This window comes from Phalangium opilio, unplaced genomic scaffold, assembly GCF_054372755.1.
Source record: "Phalangium opilio isolate 3A_F unplaced genomic scaffold, DU_Popi_V2 ptg000054l_1, whole genome shotgun sequence".
Classification (NCBI taxonomy): domain Eukaryota; kingdom Metazoa; phylum Arthropoda; class Arachnida; order Opiliones; family Phalangiidae; genus Phalangium; species Phalangium opilio.
The window spans coordinates 1,361,514-1,384,590 of record NW_028324173.1 but is presented as its reverse complement, the minus strand read 5'-3'; the positions used below and the strand labels follow the sequence as shown (position 1 = coordinate 1,384,590).

Here is a 23,077-nt window from a genome sequence, read left to right as displayed (position 1 = left end):
CTTAATTCTATTCATAAACCTATATCCTTAAGTCTATTCTTCAAAAGCGGTACAAAAGCACTCGCTCCGATACCGGGAATCGAACCCGGGCCTTCTGGGTGGAAGCCAGATATCCTAGCCACTAGACCATATCGGACTTGCTTAACCAAGTCTTAATTCTATTCATAAACCAATATCCTTAAGTCTATTCTTGAAAAGCGGTACAAAAGCACTCGCTCCGATACCGGGAATCGAACCCGGTCCTTATGGGTGAGAGCCAGATATCCTAGCCACTAGACCATATCGGACTTGCATAAACACGTCTTAATTCTATTTATAAACCAATATCCTTAAGTCTATTCTTGAAAGCGGTACAAAAGCACTCGCTCCGATACCGGGAATCGAACCCGGTCCTTCTGGGTGAGAGCCAGATATCCTAGCCACTAGACCAAATCGGAATTGCTTAAACAAGTCTTAATTCTATTCATAAACCTATATCCTTAAGTCTATTCTTGAAAAGCGGTACAAAACCACGTGCTCCGATACTGGGAATCGAACTCGGGCCTTCTGGGTGAAAGTCAGGTATCCTAGCGACTAGACCATATCGTACTTGATCAACCAAGTCTTAATTCTATTTTTGAAAAGCGTTTCAAAAGCACTCGCTCCGATACCGGGAATCGAACCCGGGCCTTCTGGGTGGAAGCCAGATATCCTAGCCACTAGACCATATCGGACTTGCTTAACCAAGTCTTAATTCTATTCATAAACCTATATCCTTAAGTCTATTTTTGAAATGCTTTACAAAAGCACTCGCTCCGATACCGGGAATCGAACCCGGGTCTTCTGGGTGAAAGCCAGATATCCTAGCCACTACACCATATCGGACTTCTTCAACCAAGTCTTAATTCTATTCATAAACCTATATCCTTAAGTCTATTCTTGAAAAGCGGTACAAAAGCGCTCGCTCCGATACCGGGAATCGAACCCGAGCATTCTGGATGAGAGCCAGACATCCTAGCCACTAGACCATATCTGACTGGTCGGCACAATCCAAAATATTATTCCTATAAATGTGTCTTTAAGTTTATTCATCAAAAGCGGTACAAAAGCACTCACTCCGATACCGGGAATCGAACCCGCTCTTCTGCGTGACAGCCAGATATCCTAGCCACTAGACCATATAGGACTTGCTTAATCAAGTCTTAATTCTATTCATAAACCAATATCCTTAAGTCTATTCTTGAAAAGCGGTACAAAAGCACTCGCTCCGATACCGGGAATCGAACCCGGGCCATCTGGGTGTAAGCCAGATATCCTAGCCACTAGACCATATAGGACTTCCTCAAGCAAGTCTTAATTCTATTCATAAACCTATATCCTTAAATCTATTCTTGCAAAGCGGTACAAAAGCACTCGCTCCGATACCGGGAGTCGAACCCGAGCCTTCTGGATGAGAGCCAGATATCCTAGCCACTAGACCATATCTGACTGGTCGAAACACTCCAAAATATTATTCCTATAAATGTGTCTTTAAGTTTATTCATCAAAAGCGGTACAAAAGCACTCACTCCGATATCGGGAATCGAACCCGCCCTTCTGCCTGACAGCCAGATATCCTAGCCACTAGACAATATAGGACTTGCTTAATCAAGTCTTAATTCTATTCATAAACCAATATCCTTAAGTCTATTCTTGAAAAGCGGTACAAAAGCACTCGCTCCGATACCGGGAATCGAGCCCGGTCCTTCTGGGTGAGAGCCAGATATCCTAGCCACTAGACCATATCTCACTGGTCGGAACAACCCAAAATATTATTCCCATAAATGTGTCTTTAAGTTTATTCATCAAAAGCGGTACAAAAGCACTCACTCCGATACCGGGAATCGAACCCGCCCTTCTGCGTGACATCCAGATATCCTAGCCACTAGACCATATCGGACTTGCTTAACCAAGTCTCAATTCTATTCATAAACCAATATCCTTAAGTCTATTCTTGAAAAGCGGTACAAAAGCACTCGCTCCGATACCGGGAATCGAACCCGGGCCTTCTGGGTGAGAGCCAGATATCCTAGCCACTAGACCATATCGGACTTGCTTAAACAAGTCTTAATTCTATTCATAAACCTATATCCTTAAGTCTGTCTTGAAAAGCGGTACAAAACCACGTGCTCCGATACCGGGAATCGAACCCGGGCCTTCTGGGTGAAATTCAGGTATCCTAGCGACTAGACCATATCGTCCTTGATCAACCAAGTCCTAATTCTATTCTTGAAAAGCGGTACAAAAGCACTAGCTCCGATACCGGGAATCGAACCCGGGCCTTCTGGTTGAAAGCCAGATATCCTAGCCACTAGGCCATATCGGACTTCTTTAACCAAGTCTTAATTCTATTCATAAACCTATATCCTTAAGTCTATTCTTGAAAAGCGGTACAAAAGCACTCGCTCCGTTACCAGGAATCGAACCCGAGCCTTCTGGATGAGAGCCAGATATCCTAGCCACTAGACCATATCTGACTGGTCGGACCAATCCAAAATATTATTCCTATAAATGTGTCTTTAAGTTTATTCATCAAAAGCGGTACAAAAGCACTCACTCCGATATCGGGAATCGAACCCGCCCTTCTGCGTGACAGCCATATATCCTAGCCACTAGACCAAATAGGACTTGCTTAATCAAGTCTTAATTCTATTCATAAACCAATATCCTTAAGTCTATTCTTGAAAAGCGGTACAAAAGCACTCGCTCCGATACCGGGAATCGAACCCGGTCCTTATGGGTGAGAGCCAGATATCCTAGCCACTAGACCATATCGGACTTGCATAAACAAGTCTTAATTCTATTCATAAACCAATATCCTTAAGTCTATTCTTGAAAAGCGGTACAAAAGCACTCGCTCCGATACCGGGAATCGAACCCGGGCCTTCTGGGTGAGAGCCAGATATCCTAGCCACTAGACCATATCGGACTTGCGTAAACAAGTCTTAATTCTATTGATAAACCAATATCCTTAAGTCTATTCTTGAAAAGCGGTACAAAAGCACTCGCTCCGATACCGGGAATCAAACCCGGTCCTTCTGGGTGAGAGCCAGATATCCTAGCCACTAGACCATATCGGACTTGCTTAAACAAGTCTTAATTCAATTCATAAACCTATATCCTTAAGTCTATTCTTGAAAAGCGGTACAAAACCACGTGCTCCGATACTGGGAATCGAACTCGGGCCTTCTGGGTGAAAGTCAGGTATCCTAGCGACTAGACCATATCGCACTTGATCAACCAAGTCTTAATTCTATTCTTGAAAAGCGGTACAAAAGCACTCGCTCCGATACCGGGAATCGAACCCGGGCCTTCTGGGTGAAAGCCAGATATCCTAGCCACTAGACCATATCGGACTTCTTCAACCAAGTCTTAATTCTATTCATAAACCTATATCCTTAAGTCTATTCTTGAAAAGCGGTACAAAAGCACTCGCTCCGATACCGGGAATCGAACCCGAGAATTCTGGATGAGAGCCAGATATCCTAGCCACTAGACCATATCTGACTGGTCGGAACAATCCAAAAGATTATTCCTATAAATGTGTCTTTAAGTTTATTCATCAAAAGCGGTACAAAAGCACTCAATCCGATACCGGGAATCGAACCCGCTCTTCTGCGTGACAGCCAGATATCCTAGCCACTAGACCATATAGGACTTGCTTAATCAAGTCTTAATTCTATTCATAAACCAATATCCTTAAGTCTATTCTTGAACAGCGGTACAAAAGCACTCGCTCCGATACCGGGAATCGAACCCGGGCCTTCTGGGTGAAAGCCAGATATCCGAGCCACTAGACCATATAGGACTTCCTCAACCAAGTCTTATTTCTATTCATAAACCTATATCCTTAAGTCTATTCTTGAAAAGCGGTACAAAAGCACTCGCTCCGATACTGGGAATCGAACCCGGGCCTTCTGGGTGAAAGCCAGATATCCTAGCCACTAGACCATATAGGACTTGCTTAATCAAGTCTTAATTCTATTCATAAACCAATATCCTTAAGTCTATTCTTGAAAAGCGGTACAAAAGCACTCGCTCCGATACCGGGAATCGAAACCGGTCCTTATGGGTGAGAGCCAGATATCCTAGCCACTAGACCATATCGGACTTGCATAAACAAGTCTTAATTCTATTCATAAACCAATATCCTTAAGTCTATTCTTGAAAAGCGGTACAAAAGCACTCGCTCCGATACCGGGAATCGAACCCGGTCCTTCTGGGTGAGAGCCAGATATCCTAGCCACTAGACCATATCGGACTTGCATAAACAAGTCTTAATTCTATTGATAAACCAATATCCTTAAGTCTATTCTTGAAAAGCGGTACAAAAGCACTCGCTCCGATACCGGGAATCAAACCCGGTCCTTCTGGGTGAGAGCCAGATATCCTAGCCACTAGACCATATTGGACTTGCTTAAACAAGTCTTAATTCAATTCATAAACCTATATCCTTAAGTCTATTCTTGAAAAGCGGTACAAAACCACGTGCTCCGATACTGGGAATCGAACTCGGGCCTTCTGGGTGAAAGTCAGGTATCCTAGCGACTAGACCATATCGCACTTGATCAACCAAGTCTTAATTCTATTCTTGAAAAGCGGTACAAAAGCACTCGCTCCGATACCGGGAATCGAACCCGGGCCTTCTGTGTGAAAGCCAGATATCCTAGCCACTAGACCATATCGGACTTCTTCAACCAAGTCTTAATTCTATTCATAAACCTATATCCTTAAGTCTATTCTTGAAAAGCGGTACAAAAGCACTCGCTCCGATACCGGGAATCGAACCCGAGCATTCTGGATGAGAGCCAGATATCCTAGCCACTAGACCATATCTGACTGGTCGGAACAATCCAAAATATTATTCCTATAAATGTGTCTTTAAGTTTATTCATCAAAAGCGGTACAAAAGCACTCACTCCGATACCGGGAATCGAACCCGCTCTTCTGCGTGACAGCCAGATATCCTAGCCACTAGACCATATAGGACTTGCTTAATCAAGTCTTAATTCTATTCATAAACCAATATCCTTAAGTCTATTTTTGAAATGCTTTAGAAAACACTCGCTCCGATACCGGGAATCGAAGCCGCCCTTCTGCGTGACAGCCAGATATCCTAGCCACTAGACCATATAGTACTTGCTTAATCAAGTCTTAATTCTATTCATAAACCAATATCCTAAAGTCTATTCTTGAAAAGCGGTACAAAAGCACTCGCTCCGATACCGGGAATCGAACCCGGTCCTTATGGGTGAGAGCCAGATATCCTAGCCACTAGACCATATCGGACTTGCATAAACACGTCTTAATTCTATTCATAAACCAATATCCTTAAGTCTATTCTTGAAAGCGGTACAAAAGCACTCGCTCCGATACCGGGAATCGAACCCGGTCCTTCTGGGTGAGAGCCAGATATCCTAGCCACTAGACCAAATCGGACTTGCTTAAACAAGTCTTAATTCTATTCATAAACCTATATCCTTAAGTCTATTCTTGAAAAGCGGTACAAAACCACGTGCTCTGATACTGGGAATCGAACTCGGGCCTTCTGGGTGAAAGTCAGGTATCCTAGCGACTAGACCATATCGTACTTGATCAACCAAGTCTTAATTCTATTTTTGAAAAGCGGTACAAAAGCACTCGCTCCGATACCGGGAATCAAACCCGGGCCTTCTGGGTGAAAGATAGATATCCTAGCCACTAGACCATATCGGACTTCTTCAACCAAGTCTTAATTCTATTCATAAACCTATATCCTTAAGTCTATTCTTGAAAAGCGGTACAAAAGCACTCGCTCCGATACCGGGAATCGAACCCGAGCATTCTGGATGAGAGCCAGGTATCCTAGCCACTAGACCATATCTGACTGGTCGGAACAATCCAAAATATTATTCCTATAAATGTGTCTTTAAGTTTATTCATCAAAAGCGGTACAAAAGCACTCACTCCGATACCGGGAATCGAACCCGAGCATTCTGGATGAGAGCCAGGTATCCTAGCCACTAGACCATATCTGACTGGTCGGAACAATCCAAAATATTATTCCTATAAATGTGTCTTTAAGTTTATTCATCAAAAGCGGTACAAAAGCACTCACTCCGATACCGGGAATCGAACCCGCTCTTCTGCGTGACAGCCAGATATCCTAGCCACTAGACCATATAGGACTTGCTTAATCAAGTCTTAATTCTATTCATAAACCTATATCCTTAAGTCTATTCTTCAAAAGCGGTACAAAAGCACTCGCTCCGATACCGGGAATCGAACCCGGGCCTTCTGGGTGGAAGCCAGATATCCTAGCCACTAGACCATATCGGACTTGCTTAACCAAGTCTTAATTCTATTCATAAACCAATATCCTTAAGTCTATTCTTGAAAAGCGGTACAAAAGCTCTCGCTCCGATACCGGGAATCGAACCCGGTCCTTATGGGTGAGAGCCAGATATCCTAGCCACTAGACCATATCGGACTTGCATAAACACGTCTTAATTCTATTTATAAACCAATATCCTTAAGTCTATTCTTGAAAGCGGTACAAAAGCACTCGCTCCGATACCGGGAATCGAACCCGGTCCTTCTGGGTGAGAGCCAGATATCCTAGCCACTAGACCAAATCGGAATTGCTTAAACAAGTCTTAATTCTATTCATAAACCTATATCCTTAAGTCTATTCTTGAAAAGCGGTACAAAACCACGTGCTCCGATACTGGGAATCGAACTCGGGCCTTCTGGGTGAAAGTCAGGTATCCTAGCGACTAGACCATATCGCACTTGATCAACCAAGTCTTAATTCTATTCTTGAAAAGCGGTACAAAAGCACTCGCTCCGATACCGGGAATCGAACCCGGGCCTTCTGTGTGAAAGCCAGATATCCTAGCCACTAGACCATATCGGACTTCTTCAACCAAGTCTTAATTCTATTCATAAACCTATATCCTTAAGTCTATTCTTGAAAAGCGGTACAAAAGCACTCGCTCCGATACCGGGAATCGAACCCGAGCATTCTGGATGAGAGCCAGATATCCTAGCCACTAGACCATATCTGACTGGTCGGAACAATCCAAAATATTATTCCTATAAATGTGTCTTTAAGTTTATTCATCAAAAGCGGTACAAAAGCACTCACTCCGATACCGGGAATCGAACCCGCTCTTCTGCGTGACAGCCAGATATCCTAGCCACTAGACCATATAGGACTTGCTTAATCAAGTCTTAATTCTATTCATAAACCAATATCCTTAAGTCTATTTTTGAAATGCTTTAGAAAACACTCGCTCCGATACCGGGAATCGAAGCCGCCCTTCTGCGTGACAGCCAGATATCCTAGCCACTAGACCATATAGGACTTGCTTAATCAAGTCTTAATTCTATTCATAAACCAATATCCTTAAGTCTATTCTTGAAAAGCGGTACAAAAGCACTCGCTCCGATACCGGGAATCGAACCCGGTCCTTATGGGTGAGAGCCAGATATCCTAGCCACTAGACCATATCGGACTTGCATAAACACGTCTTAATTCTATTCATAAACCAATATCCTTAAGTCTATTCTTGAAAGCGGTACAAAAGCACTCGCTCCGATACCGGGAATCGAACCCGGTCCTTCTGGGTGAGAGCCAGATATCCTAGCCACTAGACCAAATCGGACTTGCTTAAACAAGTCTTAATTCTATTCATAAACCTATATCCTTAAGTCTATTCTTGAAAAGCGGTACAAAACCACGTGCTCTGATACTGGGAATCGAACTCGGGCCTTCTGGGTGAAAGTCAGGTATCCTAGCGACTAGACCATATCGTACTTGATCAACCAAGTCTTAATTCTATTTTTGAAAAGCGGTACAAAAGCACTCGCTCCGATACCGGGAATCAAACCCGGGCCTTCTGGGTGAAAGATAGATATCCTAGCCACTAGACCATATCGGACTTCTTCAACCAAGTCTTAATTCTATTCATAAACCTATATCCTTAAGTCTATTCTTGAAAAGCGGTACAAAAGCACTCGCTCCGATACCGGGAATCGAACCCGAGCATTCTGGATGAGAGCCAGGTATCCTAGCCACTAGACCATATCTGACTGGTCGGAACAATCCAAAATATTATTCCTATAAATGTGTCTTTAAGTTTATTCATCAAAAGCGGTACAAAAGCACTCACTCCGATACCGGGAATCGAACCCGCTCTTCTGCGTGACAGCCAGATATCCTAGCCACTAGACCATATAGGACTTGCTTAATCAAGTCTTAATTCTATTCATAAACCTATATCCTTAAGTCTATTCTTCAAAAGCGGTACAAAAGCACTCGCTCCGATACCGGGAATCGAACCCGGGCCTTCTGGGTGGAAGCCAGATATCCTAGCCACTAGACCATATCGGACTTGCTTAACCAAGTCTTAATTCTATTCATAAACCAATATCCTTAAGTCTATTCTTGAAAAGCGGTACAAAAGCACTCGCTCCGATACCGGGAATCGAACCCGGTCCTTATGGGTGAGAGCCAGATATCCTAGCCACTAGACCATATCGGACTTGCATAAACACGTCTTAATTCTATTTATAAACCAATATCCTTAAGTCTATTCTTGAAAGCGGTACAAAAGCACTCGCTCCGATACCGGGAATCGAACCCGGTCCTTCTGGGTGAGAGCCAGATATCCTAGCCACTAGACCAAATCGGAATTGCTTAAACAAGTCTTAATTCTATTCATAAACCTATATCCTTAAGTCTATTCTTGAAAAGCGGTACAAAACCACGTGCTCCGATACTGGGAATCGAACTCGGGCCTTCTGGGTGAAAGTCAGGTATCCTAGCGACTAGACCATATCGTACTTGATCAACCAAGTCTTAATTCTATTTTTGAAAAGCGTTTCAAAAGCACTCGCTCCGATACCGGGAATCGAACCCGGGCCTTCTGGGTGGAAGCCAGATATCCTAGCCACTAGACCATATCGGACTTGCTTAACCAAGTCTTAATTCTATTCATAAACCTATATCCTTAAGTCTATTTTTGAAATGCTTTACAAAACACTCGCTCCGATACCGGGAATCGAAGCCGCCCTTCTGCGTGACAGCCAGATATCCTAGCCACTAGACCATATAGGACTTGCTTAATCAAGTCTTAATTCTATTCATAAACCAATATCCTTAAGTCTATTCTTGAAAAGCGGTACAAAAGCACTCGCTCCGATACCGGGAATCGAACCCGGTCCTTATGGGTGAGAGCCAGATATCCTAGCCACTAGACCATATCGGACTAGCATAAACACGTCTTAATTCTATTCATAAACCAATATCCTTAAGTCTATTCTTGAAAGCGGTACAAAAGCACTCGCTCCGATACCGGGAATCGAACCCGGTCCTTCTGGGTGAGAGCCAGATATCCTAGCCACTAGACCAAATCGGACTTGCTTAAACAAGTCTTAATTCTATTCATAAACCTATATCCTTAAGTCTATTCTTGAAAAGCGGTACAAAACCACGTGCTCCGATACTGGGAATCGAACTCGGGCCTTCTGGGTGAAAGTCAGGTATCCTAGCGACTAGACCATATCGTACTTGATCAACAAAGTCTTAATTCTATTTTTGAAAAGCGGTACAAAAGCACTCGCTCCGATACCGGGAATCGAACCCGGGCCTTCTGGGTGAAAGATAGATATCCTAGCCACTAGACCATATCGGACTTCTTCAACCAAGTCTTAATTCTATTCATAAACCTATATCCTTAAGTCTATTCTTGAAAAGCGGTACAAAAGCACTCGCTCCGATACCGGGAATCGAACCCGAGCATTCTGGATGAGAGCCAGATATCCTAGCCACTAGACCATATCTGACTGGTCGGAAAAATCCAAAATATTATTCCTATAAATGTGTCTTTAAGTTTATTCATCAAAAGCGGTACAAAAGCACTCACTCCGATACCGGGAATCGAACCCGCTCTTCTGCGTGACAGCCAGATATCCTAGCCACTAGACCATATAGGACTTGCTTAATCAAGTCTTAATTCTATTCATAAACCTATATCCTTAAGTCTATTCTTCAAAAGCGGTACAAAAGCACTCGCTCCGATACCGGGAATCGAACCCGGGCCTTCTGGGTGGAAGCCAGATATCCTAGCCACTAGACCATATCGGACTTGCTTAACCAAGTCTTAATTCTATTCATAAACCTATATCCTTAAGTCTATTTTTGAAATGCTTTACAAAACACTCGCTCCGATACCGGCAATCGAAGCCGCCCTTCTGCGTGACAGACAGATATCCTAGCCACTAGACCATATAGGACTTGCTTAATCAAGTCTTAATTCTATTCATAAACCAATATCCTTAAGTCTATTCTTGAAAAGCGGTACAAAAGCACTCGCTCCGATACCGGGAATCGAACCCGGGCCTTCTGGGTGAAAGCCAGATATCCTAGCCACTAGACCGTATCGGACGTCTTCAACCAAGTCTTAATTCTATTGATAAACCTATATCCTTAAGTCTATTCTTGAAAAGCGGTACAAAAGCACTCGCTCCGATAGCGGGAATCGAACCCGAGCATTCTGGATGAGAGCCAGATATCCTAGCCACTAGACCATATCTGACTGGTCGGAACAATCCAAAATATTATTCCTATAAATGTGTCTTTAAGTTTATTCATCAAAAGCGGTACAAAAGCACTCACTCCGATACCGGGAATCGAACCCGCTCTTCTGCGTGACAGCCAGATATCCTAGCCACTAGACCATATAGGACTTGCTTAATCAAGTCTTAATTCTATTCATAAACCAATATCCTTAAGTCTATTCTTGAACAGCGGTACAAAAGCACTCGCTCCGATACCGGGAATCGAACCCGGGCCTTCTGGGTGAAAGCCAGATATCCGAGCCACTAGACCATATAGGACTTCCTCAACCAAGTCTTATTTCTATTCATAAACCTATATCCTTAAGTCTATTCTTGAAAAGCGGTACAAAAGCACTCGCTCCGATACTGGGAATCGAACCCGGGCCTTCTGGGTGAGAGCCAGATATCCTAGCCACTAGACCAAATCGGACTTGCTTAAACAAGTCTTAATTCTATTCATAAACCTATATCCTTAAGTCTATTCTTGAAAAGCGGTACAAAACCACGTGCTCCGATACTGGGAATCGAACTCGGGCCTTCTGGGTGAAAGTCAGGTATCCTAGCGACTAGACCATATCGTACTTGATCAACCAAGTCTTAATTCTATTCTTGAAAAGCGGTACAAAAGCACTCGCTCCGATACCGGGAATCGAACCCGGGCCTTCTGGGTGAAAGATAGATATCCTAGCCACTAGACCATATCGGACTTCTTCAACCAAGTCTTAATTCTATTCATAAACCTATATCCTTAAGTCTATTCTTGAAAAGCGGTACAAAAGCACTCCCTCCGATACCGGGAATCGAACCCGGGCCTTCTGGGTGAAAGCCAGATATCCTAGCCGCTAGACCATGTCGGACTTGCTTAACCAAGTCTTAATTCTATATGTAAACCTTTATACTTAAGTCTATTCTTCAAAACCGGTACAAAAGCACTCCCTCCGATACCGGGAATCGAACCCGGGCCTTCTGGGTGAGAGCCAGATATCCTAGCCACTAGACCAAATCGGACTTGCTTAAACAAGTCTTAATTCTATTCATAAACCTATATCCGTAAGTCTATTCTTGAAAAGCGGTACAAAAGCACTCGCTCCGATACCGGGAATCGAACCCGGGCCTTCTGGGTGAAAGATAGATATCCTAGCCACTAGACCATATCGGACTTCTTCAACCAAGTCTTAATTCTATTCATAAACCTATATCCTTAAGTCTATTCTTGAAAAGCGGTACAAAAGCACTCGCTCCGATACCGGGAATCGAACCCGAGCATTCTGGATGAGAGCCAGATATCCTAGCCACTAGACCATATCTGACTGGTCGGAACAATCCAAAATATTATTCCTATAAATGTGTCTTTAAGTTTATTCATCAAAAGCGGTACAAAAGCACTCACTCCGATACCGGGAATCGAACCCGCTCTTCTGCGTGACAGCCAGATATCCTAGCCACTAGACCATATAGGACTTGCTTAATCAAGTCTTAATTCTATTCATAAACCTATATCCTTAAGTCTATTCTTCAAAAGCGGTACAAAAGCACTCGCTCCGATACCGGGAATCGAACCCGGGCCTTCTGGGTGGAAGCCAGATATCCTAGCCACTAGACCATATCGGACTTGCTTAACCAAGTCTTAATTCTATTCATAAACCTATATCCTTAAGTCTATTTTTGAAATGCTTTACAAAACACTCGCTCCGATACCGGCAATCGAAGCCGCCCTTCTGCGTGACAGCCAGATATCCTAGCCACTAGACCATATAGGACTTGCTTAATCAAGTCTTAATTCTATTCATAAACCAATATCCTTAAGTCTATTCTTGAAAAGCGGTACAAAAGCACTCGCTCCGATACCGGGAATCGAACCCGGGCCTTCTGGGTGAAAGCCAGATATCCTAGCCACTAGACCGTATCGGACGTCTTCAACCAAGTCTTAATTCTATTGATAAACCTATATCCTTAAGTCTATTCTTGAAAAGCGGTACAAAAGCACTCGCTCCGATAGCGGGAATCGAACCCGAGCATTCTGGATGAGAGCCAGATATCCTAGCCACTAGACCATATCTGACTGGTCGGAACAATCCAAAATATTATTCCTATAAATGTGTCTTTAAGTTTATTCATCAAAAGCGGTACAAAAGCACTCACTCCGATACCGGGAATCGAACCCGCTCTTCTGCGTGACAGCCAGATATCCTAGCCACTAGACCATATAGGACTTGCTTAATCAAGTCTTAATTCTATTCATAAACCAATATCCTTAAGTCTATTCTTGAACAGCGGTACAAAAGCACTCGCTCCGATACCGGGAATCGAACCCGGGCCTTCTGGGTGAAAGCCAGATATCCGAGCCACTAGACCATATAGGACTTCCTCAACCAAGTCTTATTTCTATTCATAAACCTATATCCTTAAGTCTATTCTTGAAAAGCGGTACAAAAGCACTCGCTCCGATACTGGGAATCGAACCCGGGCCTTCTGGGTGAAAGCCAGATATCCTAGCCACTAGACCATATCGGACTTGCTTAACCAAGTCTTAATTCTATTCATAAACCTATATCCTTAAGTCTATTCTTGAAAAGCGGTACAAAAGCACTCGCTCCGATACCGGGAATCGAACCCGGTCCTTATGGGTGAGAGCCAGATATCCTAGCCACTAGACCATATCGGACTTGCATAAACACGTCTTAATTCTATTCATAAACCAATATCCTTAAGTCTATTCTTGAAAGCGGTACAAAAGCACTCGCTCCGATACCGGGAATCGAACCCGGTCCTTCTGGGTGAGAGCCAGATATCCTAGCCACTAGACCAAATCGGACTTGCTTAAACAAGTCTTAATTCTATTCATAAACCTATATCCTTAAGTCTATTCTTGAAAAGCGGTACAAAACCACGTGCTCCGATACTGGGAATCGAACTCGGGCCTTCTGGGTGAAAGTCAGGTATCCTAGCGACTAGACCATATCGTACTTGATCAACCAAGTCTTAATTCTATTCTTGAAAAGCGGTACAAAAGCACTCGCTCCGATACCGGGAATCGAACCCGGGCCTTCTGGGTGAAAGATAGATATCCTAGCCACTAGACCATATCGGACTTCTTCAACCAAGTCTTAATTCTATTCATAAACCTATATCCTTAAGTCTATTCTTGAAAAGCGGTACAAAAGCACTCCCTCCGATACCGGGAATCGAACCCGGGCCTTCTGGGTGAAAGCCAGATATCCTAGCCGCTAGACCATGTCGGACTTGCTTAACCAAGTCTTAATTCTATATATAAACCTTTATACTTAAGTCTATTCTTCAAAACCGGTACAAAAGCACTCCCTCCGATACCGGGAATCGAACCCGGGCCTTCTGGGTGAAAGCCAGATATCCTAGCCGCTAGACCATGTCGGACTTGCTTAACCAAGTCTTAATTCTATTTATAAACCTTTATACTTAAGTCTATTCTTCAAAACCGGTACAAAAGCACTCCCTCCGATACCGGGAATCGAACCCGGGCCTTCAGGGTGTAAGCCAGATATCCTTGCCACTAGACCATATCGGACTTGCTTAACCAAGTCTTAATTCTATTTATAAACCTATATCCTTAAGTCTATTCTTCAAAACCGGTACAAAAGCACTCGCTCAGATACGGGGAATTGAACCCGGGCCTTCTGGGTGAAAGCCAGATATCCTAGCCGCTAGACCATATCGGACTTGCTTAACCAAGTCTTAATTCTATTCATAAACCTATATCCTTAAGTCTATTCTTCAAAACCGGTACAAAAGCACTCCCTCCGATACCGGGAATCGAACCCGGGCCTTCAGGGTGAAAGCCAGATATCCTTGCCACAAGACCATATCGGACTTGCTTAACCAAGTCTTAATTCTATTCATAAACCTATATCCTTAAGTCTATTTTTCAAAACCGGTACAAAAGCACTCCTTCCGATACCGGGAATCGAACCCGGGCCTTCAGGGTGAAAGCCAGATATCCTTGCCACTAGACCATATCGTACTTGCTCAACCAGGTCTTAATTCTATTCATAAACCTATATCCTTAAGTCTATTCTTGAAAAGCGGTACAAAAGCACTCGCTCCGATACCGGGAGTCGTACTATAGCCTTCTGGGTGAGAGCCAGATATCCTAGCCACTCAACCATATCGGACTGGTTGGAACAACCCTAAATATTATTCCTATAAATGTGTCTTTAAGTCTATTCTTCAAAAGCGGTACAAAAGCACTCGCTCCGATACCAGGAATCGCACCCGGGCCTTCTGGGTGAAAGCCAGGTATCCCACCCACTAGACCATAACGGACTTGCTCAACCGAGTCTTAATTCTATTCATAAACCTATATCCTTAAGTCTATTTTTGAAATGCTTTACAAAACACTCGCTCCGATACCGGGAATCGAAGCCGGGCCTTCTGGGTAAAAAGCAGTTATCCTAGCCACTCAACCATATCGGACTGGTTGGAACAACCCTAAATATAATTCCTATAAATGTGTCTTTAAGTCTATTCTTCAAAAGCGGTACAAAAGCACTCGCTCCGATACCAGGAATCGCACCCGGGCCTTCTGGGTGAAAGCCAGGTATCCCACCCACTAGACCATATCGGACTTGCTCATCCGAGTCTTAATTCTATTCATAAACCGATATCCTTAAGTCTATTTTTGAAATGCTTTACAAAACACTCGCTCCGATACCGGGAATCGAATCCGGGCCTTCTGGGTAAAAAGCAGTTATCCTAGCCACTAGACCATATCGGACTTCCTCAACCAAGTCTTAATTCAATTCATAAACCTATATCCTTAAGTCTATTCTTGAAAAGCGGTACAAAAGCCTTCACTCCGATACCGGGAATTGAACCCGGGCCTTCTGGGTGAAAGCCATATATCCTAGCAACTAGACCATATCGGACTGGTTCGAACAACGCTTAATATTTTGACTATAAATGTGTCTTTAAGATTTTTCTTTAAAGTGGTACAAAAGCCGATGTTCTGATACCGGGAATCGAATCCTGGCCTTCTGGGTGAAAGTCAGGTATCCTAGCGACTAGACCATATCGCACTTGCTCAACCAAGTCTTAATTCTATTCTTGAAAAGCGGTACAAAAGCACTCACTCCGATACCGGGAATCGAACCCTGGCCTTCTGGGTGAGAGCCAGATATCCTAGCCACTAGACCATATCGTACTTGCTCAACCAGGTCTTAATTCTATTCATAAACCTATTTCCTTAAGTCTATTCTTGATAAGCGGTACAAAAGCACTCGCTCCGATACCGGGAATCGTACTATAGCCTTCTGGGTGTGTTAGAACCCAGTTTTAGAAAAGTGGAACATTTTTAATACCGACGAACATTCATAGGAGAAACTATTGCCTTTCATAAATTTATTATCACCACTTGGGAACTAGCCCCTGAGTAGAACGTTAGAAGTGGAGAGATAATACGCTCACGAGGTACTTGAACATAATGGTATAAAATAAATGGAATGTAAGCCAACGAGGCAGAATTCCAATCGCGTTGTAAAAAGAAAGTACTAGGCTCTCGCAGTGTTAATTTTGGTTTATCATTTGTAACTTTAAAAATAAAGTTTGTTGTTTGGATAACTATCAATTCTACATCAATTTGAACACGTACACGAACATTAAATGGTCCGTTGAGCCGGATCTAGTCGGCTGAAAAAGAATTTTCCGTGACAAAGCGTGTCAAATTGTGCGAATTTGGCTCATCACTCAACATCAACTTTCCAAGTAAGACAATAAATCATGGATGCATTACTTAACAAGCGACGGGCCCTGAAAGGCAGAATCGAATCGGTAATGGCTGGGCACCAGACCCAACCACTAACTGATGTCGCGCTCAAGCTTTATCTGGGAAAAACTGAGAAAATCACAATCGACTTAGACGAATTACATCACGAAATGGCGAGGAAGTGTACACCTGAAACGTTTGCGTTACAGGGCGAGGAATACGATGCATTGTCCCTACGTTTAGACGATTTACACATTACAATTGCCACCATTCTTAGAACAAATCAAGCAACCATTATAAGTGCCGCCACGGCGCAGACAACTCCAACAATTGGACACAATCCGGATATCAGGCTGCCAAACTTAGAAATACCAACATTCAGCGGTAACTATCTGGATTGGTTATCGTTTCATGATCTGTATCTAGCCACGGTCCATAACAACCTACAGTTATCGGACGCCAGAAAATTTCAGTACTTAAAATCGTTATTACGTGATGAAGCCGCGCTACTGGTCAAGTTATTGACGCAAACTATCCGGAAGCCTGGAGTATCTTGATAAATAGATACAACAATACGCGCGAAATAATCGATGCGCACTTGAAAAGACTATTTACTCAACCTAAGGTGAATCAAGAATCAGCCTTAGAACTACGCAAATTAATTGATACCACATCAGAATGCATTCGTGGACTAAAAGTTTTGAACGAACCAGTGGACAATTGGGACTCAATCTTAGTCTATACGGTAAAAGAAAAACTAGATACCGAATCCAGACGTCAATGGGAACTGTTCCTGACAGGTACCAAAGCACCCACGTTTGAAGATATACGTTTGTTCTTGGAACAACGCGCGAGAGCACTCGCAGCCGCTGCTACACCAGGTAGAAGAATCAAGTCAGGTTTTGAAACTAGAAAGACAACTTTGACGCATGTGGGAACAACTCGAATTAAATGTCTAATCTGTCACGAAGATCATACTATTTATCGATGCCCCAAGTTTTCGAAGATCTCGGTAGACGAGCGCTGGGATCTAGTCAAGAAGAAGGCTCTTTGTTTCAATTGCCTACGACCTAACCACGCCAGCCCAGACTGCACAATGCGTCATTGTACGAAATGTAACAGCAAACACAACACCATTGTGGCGCAATGGATAACGCGTCTGCCTACGGAGCAAAAGATTCTAGGTGCGAGTCCTGGGAAGCTCGGTGTTTATTTAAATTAAAGATCTTTTATGCGTCATAAAAATGCATAAATACAATGCTTGGAAAAGTTTTTGATAGAACGAAGCAAGGGCTTGTAGCGTAATGGATAACGCGTCTGCCTTCGAAGCAGAAGATTCCAGGTTCGAGTCGTGGCAAGCTCGGTATTAACATTTAAAGATGATTATTAGAATATAACGGAAGGGAAATTTATAATATTGCAATGCTTCAATAGCATTTAAATAAACCTCCAACGGGCTTGTGGCGCAATGGATAACGCGTTTGCCTACGGAGCAAAAGATTCTAGGTTCGAGTCATGGCAAGCTCGGTGTTTATTTAAATTAAACATCTTTTATGCGTCATAAAAATGCATAAATACAATGTTTGGAAAAGTTTTTGATAGAACGAAGCAAGGGCTTGTTGCGTAATGGATTACGCGTCTGCCTTCGAAGCAGAAGATTCCAGGTTCGAGTCCTGGCAAGCTCGGTATTAACATTTAAAGATGATTATTAGAATATAACGGAAGGGAAATTTATAATATTGCAATGCTTCAATAGCATTTAGATTAACCTCCAACGGGCTTGTGGCGCAATGGATAACGCGTCTGCCTACGGAGCAGAAGATTTAAGGTTCAAGTCCTGGCAAGCTCGGTGTTTATTTAAATTAAAGTTCTTTTATGCGTCATAAAAATGCATAAATACAATGCTTGGAAAAGTTTTTGATAGAACGAAGCAAGGGCTTGTAGCGTAATGGATAACGCGTCTGCCTTCGAAGCAGAAGATTCCAGGTTCGAGTCGTGGCAAGCTCGGTATTAACATTTAAAGATGATTATTAGAATATAACGGAAGGGAAATTTATAATATTGCAATGCTTCAATAGCATTTAAATAAACCTCCAACGGGCTTGTGGCGCAATGGATAACGCGTTTGCCTACGGAGCAAAAGATTCTAGGTTCGAGTCATGGCAAGCTCGGTGTTTATTTAAATTAAAGATCTTTTGTGCGTCATAAAAATGCATAAATACAATGTTTGGAAAAGTTTTTGATAGAACGAAGCAAGGGCTTGTAGCGTAATGGATAACGCGTCTGCCTTCGAAGCAGAAGATTCCAGGTTCGAGTCTTGGCAAGCTAGGTATTAACATTTAAAGATGATTATTTGAATATATCGGAAGGGAGATTTATAATATTGCAATAATCCAATAGCATTTAGATTAACCTCCAACGGGCTTGTGGCGCAATGGATAACGCGACTGCCTACGGAGCAAAAGATTCTAGGTGCGAGTCCTGGGAAGCTCGGTGTTTATTTAAATTAAAGATCTTTTATGCGTCATAAAAATGCATAAATACAATGCTTGGAAAAGTTTTTGATAGAACGAAGCAAGGGCTTGTAGCGTAATGGATAACGCGTCTGCCTTCGAAGCAGAAGATTCCAGGTTCGAGTCGTGGCAAGCTCGGTATTAACATTTAAAGATGATTATTAGAATATAACGGAAGGGAAATTTATAATATTGCAATGCTTCAATAGCATTTAAATAAACCTCCAACGGGCTTGTGGCGCAATGGATAACGCGTTTGCCTACGGAGCAAAAGATTCTAGGTTCGAGTCATGGCAAGCTCGGTGTTTATTTAAATTAAAAATCTTTTATGCGTCATAAAAATGCATAAATACAATGTTTGGAAAAGTTTTTGATAGAACGAAGCAAGGGCTTGTAGCGTAATGGATTACGCGTCTGCCTTCGAAGCAGAAGATTCCAGGTTCGAGTCCTGGCGAGCTCGGTATTAACATTTAAAGATGATTATTAGAATATAACGGAAGGGAAATTTATAATATTGCAATGCTTCAATAGCATTTAGATTAACTTCCAACGGGCTTGTGGCGCAATGGATAACGCGTCTGCCTACGGAGCAGAAGATTCCAGGTTCGAGTCCTGGCAAGCTCGGTATTAACATTTAGAGATGATTATTAGAATATAACGGAAGGGAAATTTATAATATTGCAATGCTTCAATAGCATTTAAATAAACCTCCAGCGGGCTTGTAGCGCAATGGATAACGCGTCTGCCTACGGAGCAGAAAATTCCAGGTTCGAGTCCTGGCAAGCTCGGTGTTGACATTTAAAGATGATTATTGGAATGTAACGGAAGGGAAATTTATAATATTGCAATGCTTCAATAGCATTTGAATAAACCTCCAACGGGCTTGTGGCGCAACGGATAACGCAGCTGCCTACGGAGCAAAAGATTCTAGGTTCGAGTCCTGGCAAGCTCGGTATTAACATTTAAAGATGATTATTAGAATATAACGGAAGGGAAATTTATAATATTGCAATGCTTCAATAGCATTTAGATTAACCTCCAACGGGCTTGTAGCGCAATGGATAACGCGTCTGCCTACGGAGCAGAAGTTTCCAGGTTCGAGTCGTGGCAAGCTCGGTATTAACATTTAAAGATGATTATTAGAATATAACGGAAGGGAAATTTATAATATTGCAATGCTTCAATAGCATTTAAATAAACCTCCAACGGGCTTGTGGCGCAATAGATAACGCGTTTGCCTACGGAGCAAAAGATTCTAGGTTCGAGTCATGGCAAGCTCGGTGTTTATTTAAATTAAACATCTTTTATGCGTCATAAAAATGCATAAATACAATGTTTGGAAAAGTTTTTGATAGAACGAAGCAAGGGCTTGTAGCGTAATGGATTACGCGTCTGCCTTCGAAGCAGAAGATTCCAGGTTCGAGTCCTGGCAAGCTCGGTATTAACATTTAAAGATGATTATTAGAATATAACGGAAGGGAAATTTATAATATTGCAATGCTTCAATAGCATTTAGATTAACCTCCAACGGGCTTGTGGCGCAATGGATAACGCGTCTGCCTACGGAGCAGAAGATTTAAGGTTCAAGTCCTGGCAAGCTCGGTGTTTATTTAAATTAAAGTTCTTTTATGCGTCATAAAAATGCATAAATACAATGTTTGGAAAGGTTTTTGATAGCACGAAGCAAGGGCTTGTAGCGTAATGGATAACGCGTCTGCCTTCGAAGCATAAGATTCCAGGTTCGAGTCCTGGCAAGCTCGGTATTAACATTTAAAGATGATTATTTGAATATATTGGAAGGGAGATTTATAATATTGCAATAATCCAATAGCATTTAGATTAACCTCCAACGGGCTTGTGGCGCAATGGATAACGCGACTGCCTACGGAGCAAAAGATTCTAGGTGCGAGTCCTGGGAAGCTCGGTGTTTATTTAAATTAAAGATCTTTTATGCGTCATAAAAATGCATAAATACAATGCTTGGAAAAGTTTTTGATAGAACGAAGCAAGGGCTTGTAGCGTAATGGATAACGCGTCTGCCTTCGAAGCAGAAGATTCCAGGTTCGAGTCGTGGCAAGCTCGGTATTAACATTTAAAGATGATTATTAGAATATAACGGAAGGGAAATTTATAATATTGCAATGCTTCAATAGCATTTAAATAAACCTCCAACGGGCTTGTGGCGCAATCGATAACGCGTTTGCCTACGGAGCAAAAGATTCTAGGTTCGAGTCATGGCAAGCTCGGTGTTTATTTAAATTAAACATCTTTTATGCGTCATAAAAATGCATAAATACAATGTTTGGAAAGGTTTTTGATAGAACGAAGCAAGGGCTTGTAGCGTAATGGATAACGCGTCTGCCTTCGAAGCAGAAGATTCCAGGTTCGAGTCGTGGCAAGCTCGGTATTAACATTTAAAGATGATTATTTGAATATATCGGAAGGGAGATTTATAATATTGCAATAATCCAATAGCATTTAGATTAACCTCCAACGGGCTTGTTGCGCAATGGATAACGCGACTGCCTACGGAGCAAAAGATTCTAGGTGCGAGTCCTGGGAAGCTCGGTGTTTATTTAAATTAAAGATCTTTTATGCGTCATAAAAATGCATAAATACAATGTTTGGAAAAGTTTTTGATAGAACGAAGCAAGGGCTTGTAGCGTAATGGATAACGCGTCTGCCTTCAAAGCAGAAGATTCCAGGTTCGAGTCCTAGCAAGCTCGGTATTAACATTTAAAGATGATTATTGGAATGTAACGGAAGGGAAATTTATAATATTGCAATGCTTCAATAGCATTTAGATTAACCTCCAACGGGCTTGGGGCGCAATGGATAATGCGTCTGCCTACGGAGCAGAAAATTCCAGGTTCGAGTCCTGGCAAGCTCGGTGTTGACATTTAAAGATGATTATTGGAATGTAACGGAAGGGAAATTTATAATATTGCAATGCTTCAATAGCATTTGAATAAACCTCCAACGGGCTTGTGGCGCAACGGATAACGCAGCTGCCTACGGAGCAAAAGATTCTAGGTTCGAGTCCTGGCAAGCTCGGTATTAACATTTAAAGATGATTATTAGAATATAACGGAAGGGAAATTTATAATATTGCAATGCTTCAATAGCATTTAGATTAACCTCCAACGGGCTTGTGGCGCAATGGATAACGCGTCTACCTACGGAGCAAAAGATTCTAGGTTCGAGTCATGGCAAGCTCGGTGTTTATTTAAATTAAAGTTCTTTTATGCGTCATAAAAATGCATAAATACAATGTTTGGAAAAGTTTTTGATAGAACGAAGCAAGGGCTTGTAGCGTAATGGATAACGCGTCTGCCTTCGAAGCAGAAGGTTCCAGGTTCGAGTCCTGGCAAGCTCGGTATTATTATTTAAAGATGATTATTTGAATATATCGGAAGGGAGATTTATAATATTAAAATAATCCAATAGCATTTAGATTAACCTCCAACGGGCTTGTGGCGCAATGGATAACGCGACTGCCTACGGAGCAAAAGATTCTAGGTGCGAGTCCTGGGAAGCTCGGTGTTTATTTAAATTAAAGATCTTTTATGCGTCATAAAAATGCATAAATACAATGTTTGGAAAAGTTTTTGATAGAACGAAGCAAGGGCTTGTAGCGTAATGGATAACGCGTCTGCCTTCAAAGCAGAAGATTCCAGGTTCGAGTCCTGGCAAGCTCGGTATTAACATTTAAAGATGATTATTGGAATGTAACGGAAGGGAAATTTATAATATTGCAATGCTACAATAGCATTTAGATTAACCTTTAACGGGCTTGGGGCGCAATGGATAATGCGTCTGCCTACGGAGCAGAAAATTCCAGGTTCGAGTCCTGGCAAGCTCGGTGTTGACATTTAAAGATGATTATTGGAATGTAACGGAAGGGAAATTTATAATATTGCAATGCTTCAATAGCATTTGAATAAACCTCCAACGGGCTTGTGGCGCAACGGATAACGCAGCTGCCTACGGAGCAAAAGATTCTAGGTTCGAGTCCTGGCAAGCTCGGTATTAACATTTAAAGATGATTATTAGAATATAACGGAAGGGAAATTTATAATATTGCAATGCTTCAATAGCATTTAGATTAACCTCCAACGGGCTTGTGGCGCAATGGATAACGCGTCTACCTACGGAGCAAAAGATTCTAGGTTCGAGTCATGGCAAGCTCGGTGTTTATTTAAATTAA

The 23,077-nt window shown here is 42.4% G+C and overlaps 53 non-coding genes across 53 annotated transcripts; 15 read left to right on the top strand and 38 right to left on the bottom strand.

Annotated features, from left to right (window-relative positions):
* Nucleotides 1–64: 64 nt before the first annotated feature.
* Nucleotides 65–136, bottom strand: TRNAG-UCC (transfer RNA glycine (anticodon UCC)). Its single transcript has one exon. It is a non-coding gene; the product is annotated as a tRNA-Gly (tRNA).
* Nucleotides 137–215: 79 nt separating this feature from the next.
* TRNAE-CUC (transfer RNA glutamic acid (anticodon CUC)) lies at nt 216–287 on the bottom strand. Its single transcript has one exon. It is a non-coding gene; the product is annotated as a tRNA-Glu (tRNA).
* A 78-nt stretch (nt 288–365) lies between these two features.
* On the bottom strand, nt 366–437 carry TRNAE-CUC (transfer RNA glutamic acid (anticodon CUC)). Its single transcript has one exon. It is a non-coding gene; the product is annotated as a tRNA-Glu (tRNA).
* Nucleotides 438–641: 204 nt separating this feature from the next.
* TRNAG-UCC (transfer RNA glycine (anticodon UCC)) lies at nt 642–713 on the bottom strand. Its single transcript has one exon. It is a non-coding gene; the product is annotated as a tRNA-Gly (tRNA).
* A 1,284-nt stretch (nt 714–1,997) lies between these two features.
* On the bottom strand, nt 1,998–2,069 carry TRNAE-CUC (transfer RNA glutamic acid (anticodon CUC)). Its single transcript has one exon. It is a non-coding gene; the product is annotated as a tRNA-Glu (tRNA).
* Nucleotides 2,070–2,272: 203 nt separating this feature from the next.
* TRNAE-UUC (transfer RNA glutamic acid (anticodon UUC)) lies at nt 2,273–2,344 on the bottom strand. Its single transcript has one exon. It is a non-coding gene; the product is annotated as a tRNA-Glu (tRNA).
* Nucleotides 2,345–2,724: 380 nt separating this feature from the next.
* TRNAE-CUC (transfer RNA glutamic acid (anticodon CUC)) lies at nt 2,725–2,796 on the bottom strand. The gene has a single exon. It is a non-coding gene; the product is annotated as a tRNA-Glu (tRNA).
* A 79-nt stretch (nt 2,797–2,875) lies between these two features.
* TRNAE-CUC (transfer RNA glutamic acid (anticodon CUC)) lies at nt 2,876–2,947 on the bottom strand. Its single transcript has one exon. It is a non-coding gene; the product is annotated as a tRNA-Glu (tRNA).
* A 79-nt stretch (nt 2,948–3,026) lies between these two features.
* TRNAE-CUC (transfer RNA glutamic acid (anticodon CUC)) lies at nt 3,027–3,098 on the bottom strand. The gene has a single exon. It is a non-coding gene; the product is annotated as a tRNA-Glu (tRNA).
* Nucleotides 3,099–3,302: 204 nt separating this feature from the next.
* Nucleotides 3,303–3,374, bottom strand: TRNAE-UUC (transfer RNA glutamic acid (anticodon UUC)). Its single transcript has one exon. It is a non-coding gene; the product is annotated as a tRNA-Glu (tRNA).
* Nucleotides 3,375–4,207: 833 nt separating this feature from the next.
* On the bottom strand, nt 4,208–4,279 carry TRNAE-CUC (transfer RNA glutamic acid (anticodon CUC)). Its single transcript has one exon. It is a non-coding gene; the product is annotated as a tRNA-Glu (tRNA).
* Nucleotides 4,280–4,358: 79 nt separating this feature from the next.
* TRNAE-CUC (transfer RNA glutamic acid (anticodon CUC)) lies at nt 4,359–4,430 on the bottom strand. Its single transcript has one exon. It is a non-coding gene; the product is annotated as a tRNA-Glu (tRNA).
* An 805-nt stretch (nt 4,431–5,235) lies between these two features.
* Nucleotides 5,236–5,307, bottom strand: TRNAE-CUC (transfer RNA glutamic acid (anticodon CUC)). Its single transcript has one exon. It is a non-coding gene; the product is annotated as a tRNA-Glu (tRNA).
* Nucleotides 5,308–5,385: 78 nt separating this feature from the next.
* Nucleotides 5,386–5,457, bottom strand: TRNAE-CUC (transfer RNA glutamic acid (anticodon CUC)). The gene has a single exon. It is a non-coding gene; the product is annotated as a tRNA-Glu (tRNA).
* Nucleotides 5,458–6,264: 807 nt separating this feature from the next.
* Nucleotides 6,265–6,336, bottom strand: TRNAG-UCC (transfer RNA glycine (anticodon UCC)). Its single transcript has one exon. It is a non-coding gene; the product is annotated as a tRNA-Gly (tRNA).
* A 79-nt stretch (nt 6,337–6,415) lies between these two features.
* TRNAE-CUC (transfer RNA glutamic acid (anticodon CUC)) lies at nt 6,416–6,487 on the bottom strand. The gene has a single exon. It is a non-coding gene; the product is annotated as a tRNA-Glu (tRNA).
* Nucleotides 6,488–6,565: 78 nt separating this feature from the next.
* TRNAE-CUC (transfer RNA glutamic acid (anticodon CUC)) lies at nt 6,566–6,637 on the bottom strand. Its single transcript has one exon. It is a non-coding gene; the product is annotated as a tRNA-Glu (tRNA).
* Nucleotides 6,638–7,442: 805 nt separating this feature from the next.
* Nucleotides 7,443–7,514, bottom strand: TRNAE-CUC (transfer RNA glutamic acid (anticodon CUC)). The gene has a single exon. It is a non-coding gene; the product is annotated as a tRNA-Glu (tRNA).
* Nucleotides 7,515–7,592: 78 nt separating this feature from the next.
* TRNAE-CUC (transfer RNA glutamic acid (anticodon CUC)) lies at nt 7,593–7,664 on the bottom strand. The gene has a single exon. It is a non-coding gene; the product is annotated as a tRNA-Glu (tRNA).
* Nucleotides 7,665–8,320: 656 nt separating this feature from the next.
* TRNAG-UCC (transfer RNA glycine (anticodon UCC)) lies at nt 8,321–8,392 on the bottom strand. Its single transcript has one exon. It is a non-coding gene; the product is annotated as a tRNA-Gly (tRNA).
* Nucleotides 8,393–8,471: 79 nt separating this feature from the next.
* On the bottom strand, nt 8,472–8,543 carry TRNAE-CUC (transfer RNA glutamic acid (anticodon CUC)). Its single transcript has one exon. It is a non-coding gene; the product is annotated as a tRNA-Glu (tRNA).
* A 78-nt stretch (nt 8,544–8,621) lies between these two features.
* On the bottom strand, nt 8,622–8,693 carry TRNAE-CUC (transfer RNA glutamic acid (anticodon CUC)). The gene has a single exon. It is a non-coding gene; the product is annotated as a tRNA-Glu (tRNA).
* Nucleotides 8,694–8,897: 204 nt separating this feature from the next.
* TRNAG-UCC (transfer RNA glycine (anticodon UCC)) lies at nt 8,898–8,969 on the bottom strand. Its single transcript has one exon. It is a non-coding gene; the product is annotated as a tRNA-Gly (tRNA).
* A 228-nt stretch (nt 8,970–9,197) lies between these two features.
* TRNAE-CUC (transfer RNA glutamic acid (anticodon CUC)) lies at nt 9,198–9,269 on the bottom strand. Its single transcript has one exon. It is a non-coding gene; the product is annotated as a tRNA-Glu (tRNA).
* A 78-nt stretch (nt 9,270–9,347) lies between these two features.
* TRNAE-CUC (transfer RNA glutamic acid (anticodon CUC)) lies at nt 9,348–9,419 on the bottom strand. Its single transcript has one exon. It is a non-coding gene; the product is annotated as a tRNA-Glu (tRNA).
* Nucleotides 9,420–10,075: 656 nt separating this feature from the next.
* Nucleotides 10,076–10,147, bottom strand: TRNAG-UCC (transfer RNA glycine (anticodon UCC)). Its single transcript has one exon. It is a non-coding gene; the product is annotated as a tRNA-Gly (tRNA).
* Nucleotides 10,148–10,375: 228 nt separating this feature from the next.
* On the bottom strand, nt 10,376–10,447 carry TRNAE-UUC (transfer RNA glutamic acid (anticodon UUC)). The gene has a single exon. It is a non-coding gene; the product is annotated as a tRNA-Glu (tRNA).
* A 958-nt stretch (nt 10,448–11,405) lies between these two features.
* Nucleotides 11,406–11,477, bottom strand: TRNAE-UUC (transfer RNA glutamic acid (anticodon UUC)). Its single transcript has one exon. It is a non-coding gene; the product is annotated as a tRNA-Glu (tRNA).
* Nucleotides 11,478–11,556: 79 nt separating this feature from the next.
* TRNAE-CUC (transfer RNA glutamic acid (anticodon CUC)) lies at nt 11,557–11,628 on the bottom strand. Its single transcript has one exon. It is a non-coding gene; the product is annotated as a tRNA-Glu (tRNA).
* A 531-nt stretch (nt 11,629–12,159) lies between these two features.
* TRNAG-UCC (transfer RNA glycine (anticodon UCC)) lies at nt 12,160–12,231 on the bottom strand. Its single transcript has one exon. It is a non-coding gene; the product is annotated as a tRNA-Gly (tRNA).
* Nucleotides 12,232–12,459: 228 nt separating this feature from the next.
* TRNAE-UUC (transfer RNA glutamic acid (anticodon UUC)) lies at nt 12,460–12,531 on the bottom strand. The gene has a single exon. It is a non-coding gene; the product is annotated as a tRNA-Glu (tRNA).
* Nucleotides 12,532–13,062: 531 nt separating this feature from the next.
* Nucleotides 13,063–13,134, bottom strand: TRNAE-UUC (transfer RNA glutamic acid (anticodon UUC)). The gene has a single exon. It is a non-coding gene; the product is annotated as a tRNA-Glu (tRNA).
* Nucleotides 13,135–13,213: 79 nt separating this feature from the next.
* On the bottom strand, nt 13,214–13,285 carry TRNAE-CUC (transfer RNA glutamic acid (anticodon CUC)). Its single transcript has one exon. It is a non-coding gene; the product is annotated as a tRNA-Glu (tRNA).
* Nucleotides 13,286–13,363: 78 nt separating this feature from the next.
* Nucleotides 13,364–13,435, bottom strand: TRNAE-CUC (transfer RNA glutamic acid (anticodon CUC)). Its single transcript has one exon. It is a non-coding gene; the product is annotated as a tRNA-Glu (tRNA).
* A 355-nt stretch (nt 13,436–13,790) lies between these two features.
* Nucleotides 13,791–13,862, bottom strand: TRNAE-UUC (transfer RNA glutamic acid (anticodon UUC)). The gene has a single exon. It is a non-coding gene; the product is annotated as a tRNA-Glu (tRNA).
* Nucleotides 13,863–13,941: 79 nt separating this feature from the next.
* Nucleotides 13,942–14,013, bottom strand: TRNAE-UUC (transfer RNA glutamic acid (anticodon UUC)). Its single transcript has one exon. It is a non-coding gene; the product is annotated as a tRNA-Glu (tRNA).
* Nucleotides 14,014–14,092: 79 nt separating this feature from the next.
* TRNAV-UAC (transfer RNA valine (anticodon UAC)) lies at nt 14,093–14,164 on the bottom strand. The gene has a single exon. It is a non-coding gene; the product is annotated as a tRNA-Val (tRNA).
* Nucleotides 14,165–15,724: 1,560 nt separating this feature from the next.
* On the bottom strand, nt 15,725–15,796 carry TRNAE-CUC (transfer RNA glutamic acid (anticodon CUC)). The gene has a single exon. It is a non-coding gene; the product is annotated as a tRNA-Glu (tRNA).
* Nucleotides 15,797–17,647: 1,851 nt separating this feature from the next.
* TRNAR-UCG (transfer RNA arginine (anticodon UCG)) lies at nt 17,648–17,720 on the top strand. Its single transcript has one exon. It is a non-coding gene; the product is annotated as a tRNA-Arg (tRNA).
* A 91-nt stretch (nt 17,721–17,811) lies between these two features.
* On the top strand, nt 17,812–17,884 carry TRNAR-ACG (transfer RNA arginine (anticodon ACG)). The gene has a single exon. It is a non-coding gene; the product is annotated as a tRNA-Arg (tRNA).
* An 85-nt stretch (nt 17,885–17,969) lies between these two features.
* Nucleotides 17,970–18,042, top strand: TRNAR-UCG (transfer RNA arginine (anticodon UCG)). Its single transcript has one exon. It is a non-coding gene; the product is annotated as a tRNA-Arg (tRNA).
* A 249-nt stretch (nt 18,043–18,291) lies between these two features.
* On the top strand, nt 18,292–18,364 carry TRNAR-UCG (transfer RNA arginine (anticodon UCG)). The gene has a single exon. It is a non-coding gene; the product is annotated as a tRNA-Arg (tRNA).
* A 91-nt stretch (nt 18,365–18,455) lies between these two features.
* On the top strand, nt 18,456–18,528 carry TRNAR-ACG (transfer RNA arginine (anticodon ACG)). Its single transcript has one exon. It is a non-coding gene; the product is annotated as a tRNA-Arg (tRNA).
* Nucleotides 18,529–18,935: 407 nt separating this feature from the next.
* TRNAR-UCG (transfer RNA arginine (anticodon UCG)) lies at nt 18,936–19,008 on the top strand. Its single transcript has one exon. It is a non-coding gene; the product is annotated as a tRNA-Arg (tRNA).
* Nucleotides 19,009–19,099: 91 nt separating this feature from the next.
* On the top strand, nt 19,100–19,172 carry TRNAR-ACG (transfer RNA arginine (anticodon ACG)). The gene has a single exon. It is a non-coding gene; the product is annotated as a tRNA-Arg (tRNA).
* Nucleotides 19,173–19,257: 85 nt separating this feature from the next.
* TRNAR-UCG (transfer RNA arginine (anticodon UCG)) lies at nt 19,258–19,330 on the top strand. The gene has a single exon. It is a non-coding gene; the product is annotated as a tRNA-Arg (tRNA).
* Nucleotides 19,331–19,421: 91 nt separating this feature from the next.
* On the top strand, nt 19,422–19,494 carry TRNAR-ACG (transfer RNA arginine (anticodon ACG)). Its single transcript has one exon. It is a non-coding gene; the product is annotated as a tRNA-Arg (tRNA).
* Nucleotides 19,495–19,585: 91 nt separating this feature from the next.
* On the top strand, nt 19,586–19,658 carry TRNAR-ACG (transfer RNA arginine (anticodon ACG)). Its single transcript has one exon. It is a non-coding gene; the product is annotated as a tRNA-Arg (tRNA).
* A 577-nt stretch (nt 19,659–20,235) lies between these two features.
* On the top strand, nt 20,236–20,308 carry TRNAR-UCG (transfer RNA arginine (anticodon UCG)). Its single transcript has one exon. It is a non-coding gene; the product is annotated as a tRNA-Arg (tRNA).
* A 249-nt stretch (nt 20,309–20,557) lies between these two features.
* TRNAR-UCG (transfer RNA arginine (anticodon UCG)) lies at nt 20,558–20,630 on the top strand. Its single transcript has one exon. It is a non-coding gene; the product is annotated as a tRNA-Arg (tRNA).
* Nucleotides 20,631–20,879: 249 nt separating this feature from the next.
* TRNAR-UCG (transfer RNA arginine (anticodon UCG)) lies at nt 20,880–20,952 on the top strand. The gene has a single exon. It is a non-coding gene; the product is annotated as a tRNA-Arg (tRNA).
* Nucleotides 20,953–21,201: 249 nt separating this feature from the next.
* Nucleotides 21,202–21,274, top strand: TRNAR-UCG (transfer RNA arginine (anticodon UCG)). The gene has a single exon. It is a non-coding gene; the product is annotated as a tRNA-Arg (tRNA).
* An 899-nt stretch (nt 21,275–22,173) lies between these two features.
* Nucleotides 22,174–22,246, top strand: TRNAR-UCG (transfer RNA arginine (anticodon UCG)). Its single transcript has one exon. It is a non-coding gene; the product is annotated as a tRNA-Arg (tRNA).
* The last annotated feature ends 831 nt before the right edge of the window (nt 22,247–23,077 follow it).